This window comes from Megascapheus bottae, chromosome 6 (genome assembly GCF_031878675.1).
Source record: "Megascapheus bottae isolate mThoBot1 chromosome 6, mThoBot2.hap1, whole genome shotgun sequence".
NCBI lineage: Eukaryota > Metazoa > Chordata > Mammalia > Rodentia > Geomyidae > Megascapheus > Megascapheus bottae.
Genome location: NC_143514.1, coordinates 59,315,877 through 59,331,063, shown reverse-complemented (window position 1 = coordinate 59,331,063; position 15,187 = coordinate 59,315,877).

Below are 15,187 nucleotides of genomic sequence, written 5' to 3'. Positions count from 1 at the left end.
CGGTGCGCTCCCTGGCGGTCCTGGTCTCCCGCCACGCCGGTCCTCGCCGGTCCCTGCCGTGAGCCCTGCAAAGCTTGAGTCAGGCCTGGATGGAGGGAACGATGTACTGGCAAGTAACTACCCGTCTTGTGCCCCTATCGGTTCTGAAATCGCTTCCCCCCCGCCCCGACACTCCTTCCCCTCACCCCCCAGTATACGGACTTGAACTCAAGGCCCGAGCACTGTCCCTTAGCTATTTCTCTCAAGGGTGGCAACTTTGCCACTCAAGCTATAGCTCCATTTCCAGCTCTTTCGTGAGTAATTAGAGATAAGAGTCTGGAGGGCTTTCCTGCTTCAGGTTGGCTTTGAACTGCTATCCTGAGATCTCAGGCTCCAGCATAATAGAATTATAGGCCTGAGCCAACAACATCCAGCTTACATGCCTTTCTTTAACAGCTAAATATACTACATATACTGAAAATTTAAGGATTTTTTTCACAGATAGAACATGTAACAGTGGAGCTGAGCTGGAACTCATGGGCATCTGCTGGCTAGCTACTAAACTAATTGGAGCCTGAGGTGTGTGGAGGGAGGAGGGTGAGGGGGACCATGGATGCAGTAAGGGCTTGCAGGGAAATATATGAAGACCTTGGACACTCAGCAATTATGGTGTCTCCCACCTGGATTCAAAAGTAAACTTCCAAATTACAGTATCGTGCTCCCTAAAATCACATTTTGCTGTGACCACTTCCAAGTTTAAATATCAACTAAATTTTCATGTGAAGGTTTTTGTTCGGCACTTCAGAAAGCATGTGCCTCACCTGCCTTTTTACTCAGTGAGTACATTTCCACACTGAATTCACGTCTCCTAGACATGGAACTAATAACCTAAGGACGCATATTAGCTATTGAAGTGCTCAAGGTGAGAATAGAGCCTCAATGCTGACGGCAATGACGTCAGGGTATGAGGTTGAACCTCTGATGGTGCTGAGGTAGAGGGCCAGAAAAAGCCTTTTGGGTGGCTGAATCCACAGGGCTTCGTGACTGACAGGGATACCAAGGGGTTGTGTGAGTCTTATGACAACTCAGGAGACTAGAGGAGAAGTTGTTCAGGGAGTAGAGTTTCTCACTTGGGAGACATAGAAGAGTTCTAAAGATAGGGGGGGCTGGGCATGGTTGCACATGTGAAAACAGTTAATGCCACTGACCTGTACCCTAAAATGACTATAATAGTAATAGTGCAACAGTAATCTTGCATACAATAAAACATGACCAACACTGAACATTCGTACCCAAGTCATTCTCTAGCTGGATTAAACAGAGTGCAGAGACAAGTCTAAAGACATTCGGCATCTTATAGTTCAATACTGAATACATGGACACACCTTAGAGGGAAGTACTTGTTAAGTAAAGGCCGTGGGCTCTATAGTCAGACAGGCGTTTGTACCCAAGCTCCACACTGCGTGACACATTACATCTCTGGATCTGATGCCCCATGTGTGTGATGGGGTTACAATTACATCTGTAGAGAGCTGCCATCCTGGCTGCACCTTGGCCTCCAGGCAGAGCCCCAGTGTCCGCCACAGGACAAGGCGCAGAATGCATGCTGCACAGATGCCCACCCAATGAATGAGGCAGAGATTTGTCAAAAGAGGCTTTCCTGAGGGTGGGTGAATGGGGTACTACTGCAGGATAGGCATTAGAGTCCCAGAACACCCCTCTCTCCCCACCACACACAGGGGCCATGGCTTCCGGAGAAGCAGGTGTCACAGACACCTGCCCCAGGTGGCTGCTGGGCAGCTCATTACTAAGGATAAAAACAGCAGCAACAGCATGCTACCAATGGGTGCTGGGTGTCCAGCAGGGCATTGCTTTTCAGGTCACAGGGATGTGGCTACAATGAGCTGGGCTTAGGGAATGGCAGCCATGGCCTTTCCATGTGCAGGCGGTGTGGAGTCTGTAGGGTTTGTATATATGTAGAGCTCCGAGGCTGAGCTCACTATCCATGCCTGCCATTCCCTCTCACCTCCCCCAGGCTCCAGGGCTGGCAGGCTGGAGGCCTAGGTTCTGGTCCAGGTCTACCCTTGATGAACTCTACCACTGAGGGCAGCCAGGGAGAATTAGAGAGGCAGACCTCTTGATCAAGGATCTCTCACCAGAAAGAGAGGCCCTGTCTGACACCCTGCCTCCCCCTCTCTCCTCTCCCTCCCTCCCTTCCTCCTTCCCTCCCTCCCCCTCCCTCTCTGTCTCTGCCTCCTGGTGGTCAACTTGAGCCTAGCATCCAGGTGAGTGATGGCAGCTAAAGACTGAGTGTCAGACTTGTAGATATGCTGTGATGACAAGGCTCCTACCCCATAGACTTCAGTGGCCATCTGTTAAGTGACAATGATGACATATGTATCTTTAGGCTGTTGTGAAGGTGAACAAGGACCAAACACACAATGTACCTGAGAGGTAGAATCAGTCTAGTCAGTCTACAGAAGGCAGATCCTTGGTTAGGATGGCCAGTCAGGCCATCTTCAGTGAAAGAACGTAATGACTACCAGCTTAGAAGAGGTTTTTGTTATTGGAAACCTCTGCCATTTACTGAAGCTGTAAATTGGACTGAGATCCCTAGGATAAACGACCCCTACTGGGATCCTCACTTGTTTATTTAGCCTTTTCCTTCCTTTGTAATAGACCTTTGGGTTTTCCAGATTTTTCTATCATCACCAACAATACTGACATAAATAAGCTCATGCAAGTAGCACCCAGGACTGCTGAGGGGGTGGGCATATCAAAGGGATGGCTAAGGGCCCGGTTACAAGACTGACATCATTTGATAGTGATTGCTAGATGGCACCATTGAAACTGGAACAATAGGTACATTTAATTCGTGATTAAGTTCTCTTCTAAACTCTAGCTCAAACTAGGATTAGAGGAATTCAAGGACTTTTCAATGGTCCCCTACCATGCAGTCATCTGAGCCATGTTAGAAACTTAATAAGATTCTCAGAGACTTCAGCCTCTGCTAGGATGAGCAATGAGAGTATGACTCTCTGAGCACTGGTTACAGAACCCTGGGTATTTTAGGAGAATCATAGTTTTCGTTGCTGTTTTCCAGTGTTGGAGATCAGGCCTCCAAGCATACCATGCAAGTGATCCATCACTGAGCAACAATCCCTAGCCTAAGAGCCACATTTTATCATAATTCTCAACTTATTTCATTGCTACTTCTTGTAGTTTAGTATCTGCTGAGCTCTTATTTGGTTCATTTTTTAATATATGGTTAGTTCAGTCAATAGTTTAGGGGTATAAAACATTAAAAACAAGTACCAAAATGAATCATGAATTATTTTTAATACATTTCTTAATTTAAAAATATCCTACATATTAATGTGTACTCTTGAAAAAGGAGAAAGAGGAGGACAAAGTGGAGAAAGTAGTACTCTGGCTCAAGTGGTAGAATACTAGACTTGAGCACAAAAAGGCTCAGACACAGTGTCCAGGTCCTGAGTTCAAGCCCCAGGACCAAGAAGAAATCAAGTGGGTAATTTTTGAACTGGGTATATAGTTTAGTGGTAGAGTGCTTGCCTACTATGCATGAAGCCCTGGGTTCAATTCCTCAGAACCACATAAACAGAAAAGGCCATAAGTGGCTCTGTGGCTCAAGTGGTAAAGTGTTAGCTTTGAGCAAAAGAAACTCAGGGACAGTGTCCAGGTACTGAGACCAAGCCCTGGGACTGGCAGAAGAAGAAGAAAGAAAAGGAGAACAATAAGGAGTAACAGTCCAGAATCTTTCACATGATATATAAAAATCTCAGTATTGGTAAGATGCAAGAATCAGTACATGTATTTGTGGAATTTAAAATCACTAGCAATCACTATCAAATGATGTCAGAAGTTTGGCCTGATGGTAGAGTGCTTGTCTAGCATGCACAAAGACCTGGGTTCAATTCCTAGGTACTACATACATAGAAAAAGCTGGAAGTGGTGCTGTGGCTCAAGTGGTAGAGCTCTAGCCTCAAGAAAGCCCAAGGAAAGTGCTCAGGCCCCGAGTTAAGTCCCCAGGACTGGCACAAAATGCTTTGCCAGCAGCTCATGCCTATAATCCTAGCTACACAAGAGGCTGAGACCTGATGATCAAGGTTTAAAACTAGCCTAGGCAGGAAAGTCTGTGACCTTCTTATCTCCAGTTGACGACAAAAGTAACAACAACAAGAAGAACAACAAACAGCTAAAAGTGGAGCTGTGGATCAAATGGTAGAGCACTAGTTTTGAGCAAAAAACAAAAAAATACCTCAAGGACAGTACCCAGGACCTGAGTTAAAGCCCAAGGTCTTGTATTTATCTTACCATGCACTCAGAACCCTTGTCTCTAACTGAACTCTGTCGTAGAGGGGTTGTATAGGTATTGTTTCAGTCCACTTTTCTGGATCTTTTCTTCCAGCACAGATGAACCATTAAACCATTATTCTAAATATAACAGGAAATATTGGCAATGGAACATGCTTTCTTCCATGGTGTGGAGTGAAGCCAGCCTCTTGGCCTCACAGCCTTGCAGGACTAAACAGCTGATCGAGGACTTGTGCCAGCTCATTGCTGTAGTAGCTACAGGAGATGTTTCTGACCATTGCCTCTAAAGCATAGTCTCTGCTGACAAGAACAGGACTTTACTTTGGTATAGAGCCAGGATTCAATGACTGCTACACATACTGCTCTGCTCTTTACAGAGGATCCTAACAGAGGTAAACATGATCCAACAGGCAGTGTGATTTGTCAAGAATTAAGAGGATTATGAGAGAATCAGAAAGCAAGTTTTGTCCCTAGAGGAAAGACATTCCATGATCCTCTCTTCCCACCGTGGTGATGTTGTGGACCCATCACAGGCTATGCAGGAAGAGGATTGCTCCTCAGTTGACAAGATCAGGGCAAAGGCACATCCTCTTTTTATATTGCAGTGAGCTGGGAAGTCCTCCTAATGAGCTATTTCAGAGCAGCCCCACTCTGGGGACACCATCTGTTTACAGGTTTATGTGATTACACGACCTGCCAGGTATTAGGGGCTGTGAAGCCTTGAAATTTAACACAATGTTATGAAGGAACACTCAAAGTCCAGGGCAGACTGCATTTCCCAACAGAGACAGAGATTCTATATGAAGGTCTATCTTACACCTCTGCACAATGGGACAAAATAGCTGTAAACCAAAACCCAAATCTATAAAGCAACTAGAGGAAAGAACAATTTGCCTTTGAAGGAAAACTAATTTGATTGACATCCTATTTCTCAACAGAAACAATGTAAGCCAGAAGCCTTTGAATAACATACTCAATGTGCTGGAAGTCACTGCCTGTCTCGAATGCTGTGTTCAGGACACAGCTCAACCAGTGACAATACAGTCATTATTTGAAGAGGCATGTTGGGTGACATTGCCCAAAAAGAAATGTACTTTTTTTTTTTGGCTAGTCCTAAGGCTTGAACCCAGGGCCTGAACATTGTCCTTTCCTCAAGGCTAACACTCTACCACTTGAGCCACAGCACTACTTCCAGCTTTTTCTATGTATTTGGTACCAAGGAATCGAACCCCGGTCTTCGTTCATGAAGCACTCATCCACTAGGCCAAAAGAAATGTACTCTTTACCTGACATGCAACTGTAATCCTGCTATATATCACCTTCATAAAACAGTAAAAAAGAGATAGAGATAGAGAGAGATAGAGATAGAGAGAGATAGAGATAGAGAGAGAGAGATAAGCATTTTGTTATATCAGAACATAGAAAACTGAGATTCTTATTAGGACTTTCCCTCATTTGAGAGTGTAAAGTATAAGGGTAAATTTAGCACTAGAATTCTCATTAAATGTATTACCCAAATTTATTATTAACAGTGGTACATTACAGTTAATTGAAGCAAGGATATTTTTGTGAAGTAGCTTCTGTACTAACCAAAGAAGCTGGACTGGACTTCTCAATTCATGAGCTCCGCTGCTTTCAATCTCAATAACAGGCTCGAAAATGGATAGGAAGAAGTGTTAGCATGGTCAAGATAATTGATTCAAATTAGGAATTCAATTCTGAATTTTTTTTGGCCAGTCATGGGCTTGAGCTCAGGGCCTGAGCACTGCCCTTGGGCTTTCTCAAGGCTAGAGCTCTACCACTTGAGCGACAGCACCATTTCCAGCTTTTTCTATGTATGTGGTACCAAGGAATCTAACCCAGGTCTTCGTGCATGCTAGTCAAGTACTCTACTACTAGGCTAACCTCCAAGTCCTTCAATTCTGAATTTTTCAATGGCTCTTTGTAATGCAAACACTGACTAAACATGGTCATTTTGAAATGAGAGACTAATAGCAGGCATGGGTTTAGTTTTGTTTTGTTTTGTGCCAATCCTGGGCCTTGAACTCAGGACCTAGGTGATGTCCCTGAGCTATTTTGCTCAAGTCCAACAGACTTGGGGTGGGGAGTTTTGCCTAGTGTTAGAGTGCTTGCCTAGCATGCATGAAGACCCGAGTTCAATTCCACGGTACCACATACACAGAAAAAGCCAGAAGTGGTGCTGTTGTTCAAGGGGTAGAGTTCTAGTCTTGAGAAAGCCCAAGGACAATTTTCAGGCCCTGAGTTTAAGCCCCATGACTGAGAAAATAAAAATACTTTGAGTATGGCTTTTCATATATAATATATAATAATAACATAAACAGTATAAGCTTTTTAAAAAGAATTCTACAAGGAAAAACATTCTTCAAAAATTGAGTTACAGCCTAATTTTGACTATGTTCTAAAATCTAAGTGCCAGTGATTGTATATAGAGATTCCCTTCTTGAATACCTGTTTGTTAAACATGTCATTTGAAATATGATGGTAAAAATCAATGTTAATAAATTATTTAATAAAAAATTAAGTTATGCTGGGAACCAGTGGGTTAAGTCTACAATCCTAACTACTCAGAGACTGAGATCTGAGGATCACCGTTCAAAGCCAGCACAGCAGGAAAGCCTACAAGACTACTGCCAATAAATTACTCAGAAAAAGCCAGAATAGCACTATAGTTCAAATGGTAGAGCATGGATGTGGAGCATGTCGAGGCTCAGAAACAGTGCCCAGATCCTAGTTCAAGCCCCACAAGTGACCAAAAGGAAAAAAAAGGAAGGAAGAATAGATAAAAATGTAAGCATATAAAATACACGTAATGATACAGTAAGAATGACATACAAATTAGAAGATAAATCAGAAGGGAATCTTCTTGTATTATCTAGAAAGAGTGTACCAATTAATATTAACCATTAATATTAATCATCCCAAACTTAATACTAAAATGAAATACAAACTTGTACCACTATGTATATTAAATTTAAATAGATTAAGTCTCTCAATTGAAACTTAATTGGTTAAAAAGAAACTATCAAAACCTATCATATTCAACATAAGGATAAAGATCAAAATTAAAGGAATCAAGAACGGATCCTGCTGTCCCAAATGTAGGCACCTGACTTGCTGAGTGGCTTCTCTGGGCCTTCCATGTATTACCTCTAATTCCTACGGACATCCAATTGGCAGAGAGGGAAACAGAGGCCTAGGGAGGGTTCTGAACCCAGGCAGAGCCAGGAGAGACCACTGAAGTAGTCTTCCAGTGAATAATTGAGAGTCAGGACCAGGGAGCCTGAGGGCAGGCCAGCTGGTGACAAGCAGGCAGCATCTTGGTGTAGAAAGGCAGAGGGTGGAGGTGGTCCTGTCCCGGAGGGCTAGGCTGAGTGCCATGGACCACCATGGAGATGGGGAGTATTTGTGAAGTAGGTAGGCTGGGTGGAGACATAGAAGGCTGGAAAGACATAGAGAGAGTGAGGCCCATCTGGGTGCAAAGGGAAGGAATGGGGTGAGAAGAGTCAGTGCCCAGTGACTGACGGTAAGTAAATAAGCAGGGCTCACTGGCACGTCCTACATCTGTGGTTCGGAAGCCAGGGTTTCCCATCTGTTAAAGTACAAAGTCCTCGCAGCATCCTGATGACGTCAGTACTGCCAGCTCTATTAAAAGAGGAGGGGAGCCTAGGCAGAGGTCACAGAGCACGGTGTTCAGCTGCCATCTCCCCTGGATGTGAGCCTGCTGCTGGCCACCAGGGGGCAGAGAGAGGCCAGGGATTCACACAGGCTCCCATGTGCTCCTGGAACTTCCCTGAGCTGCTCTTTGTGGTGAGAGATCTTGATCAAGGGGTCTGCCCCTTTAATTCTCACTTCCCCTCAGGCCCAGGGAGGGATCATGGCTGGTCTCAAGTGGAAGAGCCAATCCTGGGTAGACCTAGGCCAGCACCCAGATCTCCAACCTGTCAGCCCTGGAGCCTGGGGGAGGTGGGAGGGGTGTGGTGGGCTTGAGTCCCAAGCCCAACCTGGGAACCCCAGAGACACACAGACTCCGTGCAACCCACGCTCATAGCCACAGCTGCCATTTCCTGAGTCCAGCTCATTGTGATCACATCCCTGTGAGCTGGGAAGCAAGGCCCTGCTGGACACGCAGCACCCACCACTGAGGACATTCCCAGCACCCAGTGTAGTGTGCTGTTGCTGCTGTTTTTTATCCTTAGTGATGAGCTGCCCAGAAGCCACTGAGACACCTACTTCTCAGGGAAGACACAGGACTTGAGTCCCACAGCCAGCCATGAGTAAGAGATTCAGAGACCCCAACACACTCCAGCAGTAGTGTCATCCTGCCCTGCCTCAGGATGGCCTCTTTTTTCCTTTGACAACTCTTTCCCTCCCACCCCGCCCCCCCATCCCCAACCTGGGGCTTGAACTCAGGGCCTTCTGCTGCCCTGAGCTGTTTTTGCTCAAGGCTAGAACTCTACACTTGAGCCCCAGTGCCACTTTTGGCTTTTCCTTTTTTTGGAGATGAGTCTCACAGACTTTCCTGTCTGGGCTGGCTTCAAACCACAATCCTCAGCTTTCAGCCTCCTGAGTAGCCACAAGCACTCGGTCCTGTTGACAGCTCTTAACTCGGTCATTGGATGGGCATTTATTTACACAGGAGGCACTTAGAGCCGCTCCTATGGTGGGTACCAGGGGCCATCCTTGCACCCTGAAGAGAACAGGGTGGAATTGAACAAACTAAGTTAGACCAGGCCTTCAGCCTAGAGAATCCTTGAACAATGAGCCCAGGATACCAAAGGCCAAGTTTGAGAATGTGGCTTGTGCCAGTGACAGCTAACCAGGATTTGCTGGTCTTCCACATCAAATCACAGGCTGGCACCTGCCCTCCCATGGACACTTCCTCAACTCAGAAGACTCTTCGAGGGAGAAGGCTCCTTCCAGTGGTTCAGAATCTGTACTCCAGGACCACTCCTGAGTCTTGGCTTTCCTGTTGGAGGTTGGAGGCCAGTGAAGAGTGGCCACAGGGGTTGACCTCTTTTTTAGCCTCTGGACATGCCATTGTTAGGAAGCACAGCTTGGCAGGGGATCAGGGACTCTTGCTCATGCTTTAGACCATCCTAGACCTCCTCCCCTGCATGGGATGGGGCAGGTCAGGGCTATGAGAGGTCCCACAGCTGAGAGGCTAGTGGGGGTTGAAGTTGAGTTCCATAGTCTGCCCTACCTGGCACTGTGGGGGACACTGGAGCAAGGCTGTGCCCACCTACAGGAAATGGTTGCTTCATCTAAGTCACTGTATAAAACACATAGGCTGATGGCAGCAGGGCTAGATGCTGGCCTGGTTCTCTGGGGACAGCTCTCCTTGAATGAAAAAGCAGCAGGGCCGGGTGCTGGTGGCTCATGCCTGTAATCCTAGCTACTCAGGAGGCTGAGATCTGTAGTTTGAAGCCAGTCCAGGCAGAAAAGTTCCTGTGAGACTCTTCTCTCCAGTTAGTTTCTAGGGAAAATGGGAAGTGGGGATTGGCTCAAGGGTAGGTCAGTAGCCTTGAGATGAAGAGCTCAGGGACAGCACCCAGGCTGAGTTCAAGCCCCATGACCCACAAAATAATAATAATAAAAGCAGGGATATGGCCTCTTGTCAAGCTGCATGCCCCTCACTCTTTTCTGAAGACAAAAGGAACAGGTGAGAGTCTGCATAGCTTCTAGTACTATGTTTCAGGTATGTTCACTGAGACCATCTTGCAAACCTTTGGGGGTCCAGAGGCCTTCCCACTTTGCATTCTCCAGACATCAGGTTTATTCAAAGTGTCCTTGTATCCAAATCCCTCTGTAGGGCCTTTCCTTCTCCATAGACATACCTGTCCAGTCTGTGCTCGAACAAACTAGATTTGCCAAGTGGACATCTGGCTCTAGAACTGTGAAGCCAAGTGACCTGGAAACCCTGGGGAAAGGAGTAATGATTAAATGCTAGCAAGCAAGCCGGGCACTGGTGGCTCATGCCTGTAATTCTAGCTATTCAGGAGGCTGAGATCTGAGGATCACAGTTCAAAGCCAACCGAGGCAGAGAAATTCATGGTGTTCTTAGCTCCAATAAACCACTCAGAAAAAGCCAGAAGTGGTACTGTAGCTCAAGTGGTAGAGTACTAGCCATAAGCAAAAAAAAAAAAAAAAGCTTAGGGACAGTGCCCAGATCCCAGAGTTCAAGCCCTAGGACAGGCAAAACAGAAAGGAAGAAAAGGAGAAGGGGAAGGGGAAGAAGAAAAGGAAAGAGAAAGAGGGAAGAAGAGGAAGAGCAGACAACCTCACAGAGCTGCTGGTTGGTGATCAACTTAGAATCCATTCACCATGGCGTGACATTGGGGAGCCCATCATGATCCCCCCAGGCCAGCCCCTCCAGGCTGAGCATCACTCGGGTTTTTCTGCAGCCTTTAAGGTCATGTAAGGACCTAGCCTGGCCTGGCCTGGAGGTCAGATTCCTCAGCCGAGGTGCTACAGGGACAAGAAGAGGCGGCTAGCGTGGCGGGAGGCCTCTTTTGTACCAGGTATTTTCTCAACGGCGGGTCTGGGCTACCTGCCAGATGCCAGGGTGCGGCTCTGGCCTCCCGCCCCACAAGCAGCTTTGCCGCCAAACCCTGTACCTGGCTCAGCAACTCCTTCCCGCGCTTCCACTGCCAGGCCCGGCAAAGTGAGAGGCAAGACCTGTGGAGAAGAGAGTCTGCCAGGCTCTCAACCCACCCAGCCCACGACTCTGGCAAGGACCCTGAGTCTAGAGACAGACTGCACACTTCAGACTGCATACTTCCAGGGGAATGGGTTAAAAATACAAACTCTTGCTCAATAAAATTGGAGTCCTGCCTCACCATTCACTAGATGTGGGACATAGACAAGTTACTCAACCTGTCTGTGCCTCATTTCTTTGTTTTAAAAATGGGGATGATCGTTGTACCCATCTCATAGCGTTATTGTGGGGACTGGACAAGTTATTACCTGTGAAGCTCTCAGAAGTCCGGGGACTAGTACAAGCTATGGAACTGCTTGCTATGATTGTGATTCTGACATGAATGGGATGAATGCTAACCACACACTGGTGGCTCATGTCTGTAGTCCTGACTACTCAGGAGGCTGAGATTGGAGGAGTGAAGTTCAAAGTCAGCCCAGGCAGAATAGTCTATGACACTTTTATATCCAGTTAACCAACAAAAAGCCAGACATGGAGCTATGGCTTTAGTAGCACCAGTTTTGAGCCACACTCAAAACTGAGCATGTACACGTTCACACACACACACACACACACACACACTTGGATGCAGAAAAGGAAACTCTCAGGCATACTAAAGCAAAAAAAGAAAATAAGCATTTCTCTCTGTGTGTTCCTCACCATTCCCTACAGGCCTTTCCATGCTTCCACTTTACTTTCATCTCTCACAGCAAAACCTTCACTTTTCTGAATATATGTCAAACACCGCCAGCTCTGTTCTTGGGTCAGGGACTGACCTATGGTTTGAGTGTACCCTCCACATTCTATTGGGAGCTCCATCCAGTGTGGGAATCCCACACTGGATCCCACCTTCAGGTGATGGGATCTACAAATAGTAAAGCCTAGAGCAAGATGAGTTAGTCACTGGAAGAATTGCCCTGACAAAGAATTAATGGAGTGCTCATAGGTCTGTGGTTGGTTGTCTTGAGCAGAGTGTCATGGAGAAGCAAGCTTGGCCCCATCTGGCTTCCTGTCTTGCTATGTCATCTCTACAGCACAGACTTTCATCACTGTGGTGCTGTCTGCTATTAGACCTCCACCAGAGTAAGAAGAAGCCAACACCATGTTTTTCAACCTCTAGAACTAAGTGAAATTAAAGCTCTTTTGTTTCAAAATCGCGTAGCCTTGAGTATTTTGTGACAGCAACGAAAACAAAGACTGGCATCTCTGAATCCAAATAGCAAAATGACCAATGGGCTCCATTAACTACAGCTAGCCTTCGAGAGGAGCAGAACCCTCGAGGGCATCCTCTCCAACGGTGCTCTGGGAAGGAGTTAAGACACCTGCATACTAGTTCTGGTATTATCACGGGAAATATCCTTTCAGCTTCTGTTCCTGCACCAATTTCTACAATCCTTTATCACAGCACATGGGCTGTGTTGTTTAGGTGCCTGTCTTCCTTGCCAGACTGTGATTTTCATTCATTAAGTCCAGGAAGTACCTAGAGAGTACCAGTCCTGTCAGAGTGCAAAGATGCTCTCATTCCAGGTTTACTGCCTTCCCAGAAGCCCAGTCTGGCTTGGCCTATAGTCCCATGTGTCTCTCCCACTGCCCATTTCCTCCTAAGTTCAGGCTGGGGACTTGCTTTCCAGATTGACAGTGCCAAGATCACATCCTTCGTGTGAAGAAACTCCCAAGACAACTGAGCTGTTAGGAAAAGTGTGTATCCACAGGAAGTGGCTCCAATGGGGCCTGGCAATGGGGGTTGACTTCTGTTGGATGACTGGGACAATAAATGGGCAGCGGCCAAGGACCTCAGCAGCCACAGGGAGGTGGCTCAGCGGTAGTACCGCTTGGAGACCATTCTACTGGCCTGGCTGCCATGATGCAGAGAGCTGGGAAGTCTCTTAATGCTGACATCATTCCTCCTCATGTCTTTGTTTTCATCTCAGACCTATCTGGTTTCTTCCAGAGCCATCTCCTGTTCCTGTTTCTAGCCCATTATCCCAAACCAGCTTCCCTGTAAGCAAGATGGGCCAGACTCCTTCCTACAGCTTTTTCAGCCCATTGAATCTCCGCTTCCTTCAGGGATACTCCTTTGGATCTCAGAGCAGCCCCTTCTCTCCATGCAGCCTTCCACTTAGCTTTCAAAACTATTCATGTGGGCTGGGAGTTTGGCCTAGTGGTAGAGTGCTTGCCTAGCATGCATGAAGATCCTGGTTTGATCCCTCAGTACCACATACATAGAAAAAGCTGGAAGTGGTGCTGTGACTCAAGTGGCAGAGTGCTAGCTTTGAGAAAAGCCCAAGGACAATGCTCAGGCCCTGAGTTCAAGCCCCACAACTAGCAGAAACAAAAAACCTATTCATGTGGATGTCCATATTGAAATCTACTTTGGAAGATGAAAAACTGAAGTTCTGTTTCTTCTGATACTTTTGCTATGAAATCCAATATTATTATTGTTTTATATCACTAGGGACCAAACCCAGAACCCTGTGTGTGCTAGACAAGTGTGCTACCTTTAAGCTACTCTTCTAGCCCAAAGTACAGATCGTTTGGCTACATAAATGTCATTGGCTGACCAGGTGGAGGGTCACCTCCAAGGATGTGGGGCAAAGAAAAAGAAATGTTAGTATATCGAAATGTTTTTTCTTCTACACACATTACCAAATAATGATAACTACAAGGTAGTAGGGCCTCTAGTCAGAGACGACAAAGTTCTTGGAATTCAAGAAGAAAATAGCCACCTCTTCTGGCAGCCATGGGAGGGACAGCAGGGAGCCAGTGCAGAGACTTGAAATGGGTGGGCAAGATTACCAGGGAACCAGAGGTGTGGGGAGAGCATTCCAAAAGGCAACCATGATACTGGAAAGGACACAGATGAAGTAGGAAAAAGTTGTGCACCAAGCACTGTCTTACCCATTACTTTTAAAATACCAATTTAGAGCCAGACGCTCGTGGCTCACACCTGTAATCCTAGCTATTCAGGAGTCTGAGATCTGAGGATTGCATTTCAAAACCAGCACAGGCATGAAAGTCTATGAGACCCTTATCTCCAATTAACCACCAGAATAAAACACTGTGGCTCAAATAGTAGAGCACTAGCCTTGGGCTGAAGAACTCAGGGACAGCACCCAGGCCCAGAGTTCAAGCCCCACGACTGACCAAAAAAAAATCAATTCAAGGGTTGCAGTTGTCGCTTAGTCAGTAGAGTGTGAGCCAATGAACAAAAGCTACGGGTACCAAGTTCAAGTCCAAGTCTTACACTTAAAATCATTATTTTTCGCTGAGCCTGGTAGCTCATGCCTGTAATCCTAGCTACTCAGGAGGCTGAGAACTGAGAATTGTGGTTCAAAGCCAGCCCAGGCACTAAAGTCTGTGAGACTCTTAACCTCCAATTAACCACCAGAAAATGGCAGTGGCACTGTGGCTCAAGGGGTAGAGTAGTAGCCTTAAGTTAAAGGGCTCAGGGACAGTGCCCAAGCCCAGAGTTCAAGTCCCATGGCTGACAAAAGAAAAAATTACTTTAACTATCAGTTTGAACTGTGTGCTGGTATCTCATGCAATTCTAGCTACTCAAGAGCCTGAGATCGGAGGAGTGCAGTTCAAAGCCAGCCTGGGCAGGAAAGTCTGTCAGACTCAACTCCAATTAACCAACAGAAAACTAGAAATGATGCTATGGCTCAAAGTGGTAGAGTATTAGCCTTGAGCAAAAATGCTCAGGGACAGTGTCTAGGCCCCAAGTTCAAGCCCCATAACCACCACCACCAATGACAAAGAATCAACTTAATCATAATAGCCTTTGAGAGCCAAATTTTTAACAAGATGAAAATTAAGGGACACAGAGGTTGGTTGTGGCCCAAGAATTCTTTTGTGACAAATGACAAAGCTGGGATTCCAGTCTAAGAATTGTGGCTCCAGTAGCCCTAAAACTCCTAATGCTCAGTATTGAGGCACTCTAAGCAGTTTTGGATGCTATCTAGGGAACTCCTGATGGCAAAAGGGACCTAGGACAAACTCTGCAAGACAGAAGACGCACGACGAGGATAATGGATGGGAGGAGCAGGGCCAGAGAAGAAACTAATCAGGAGGCTGTTAAGACAGCCCAGATGAGCTGGCCTGAAGTCCAATGACAAACGCAGCTGATGACAGAAAGGTGATGTAGGTTATATAAGTGGG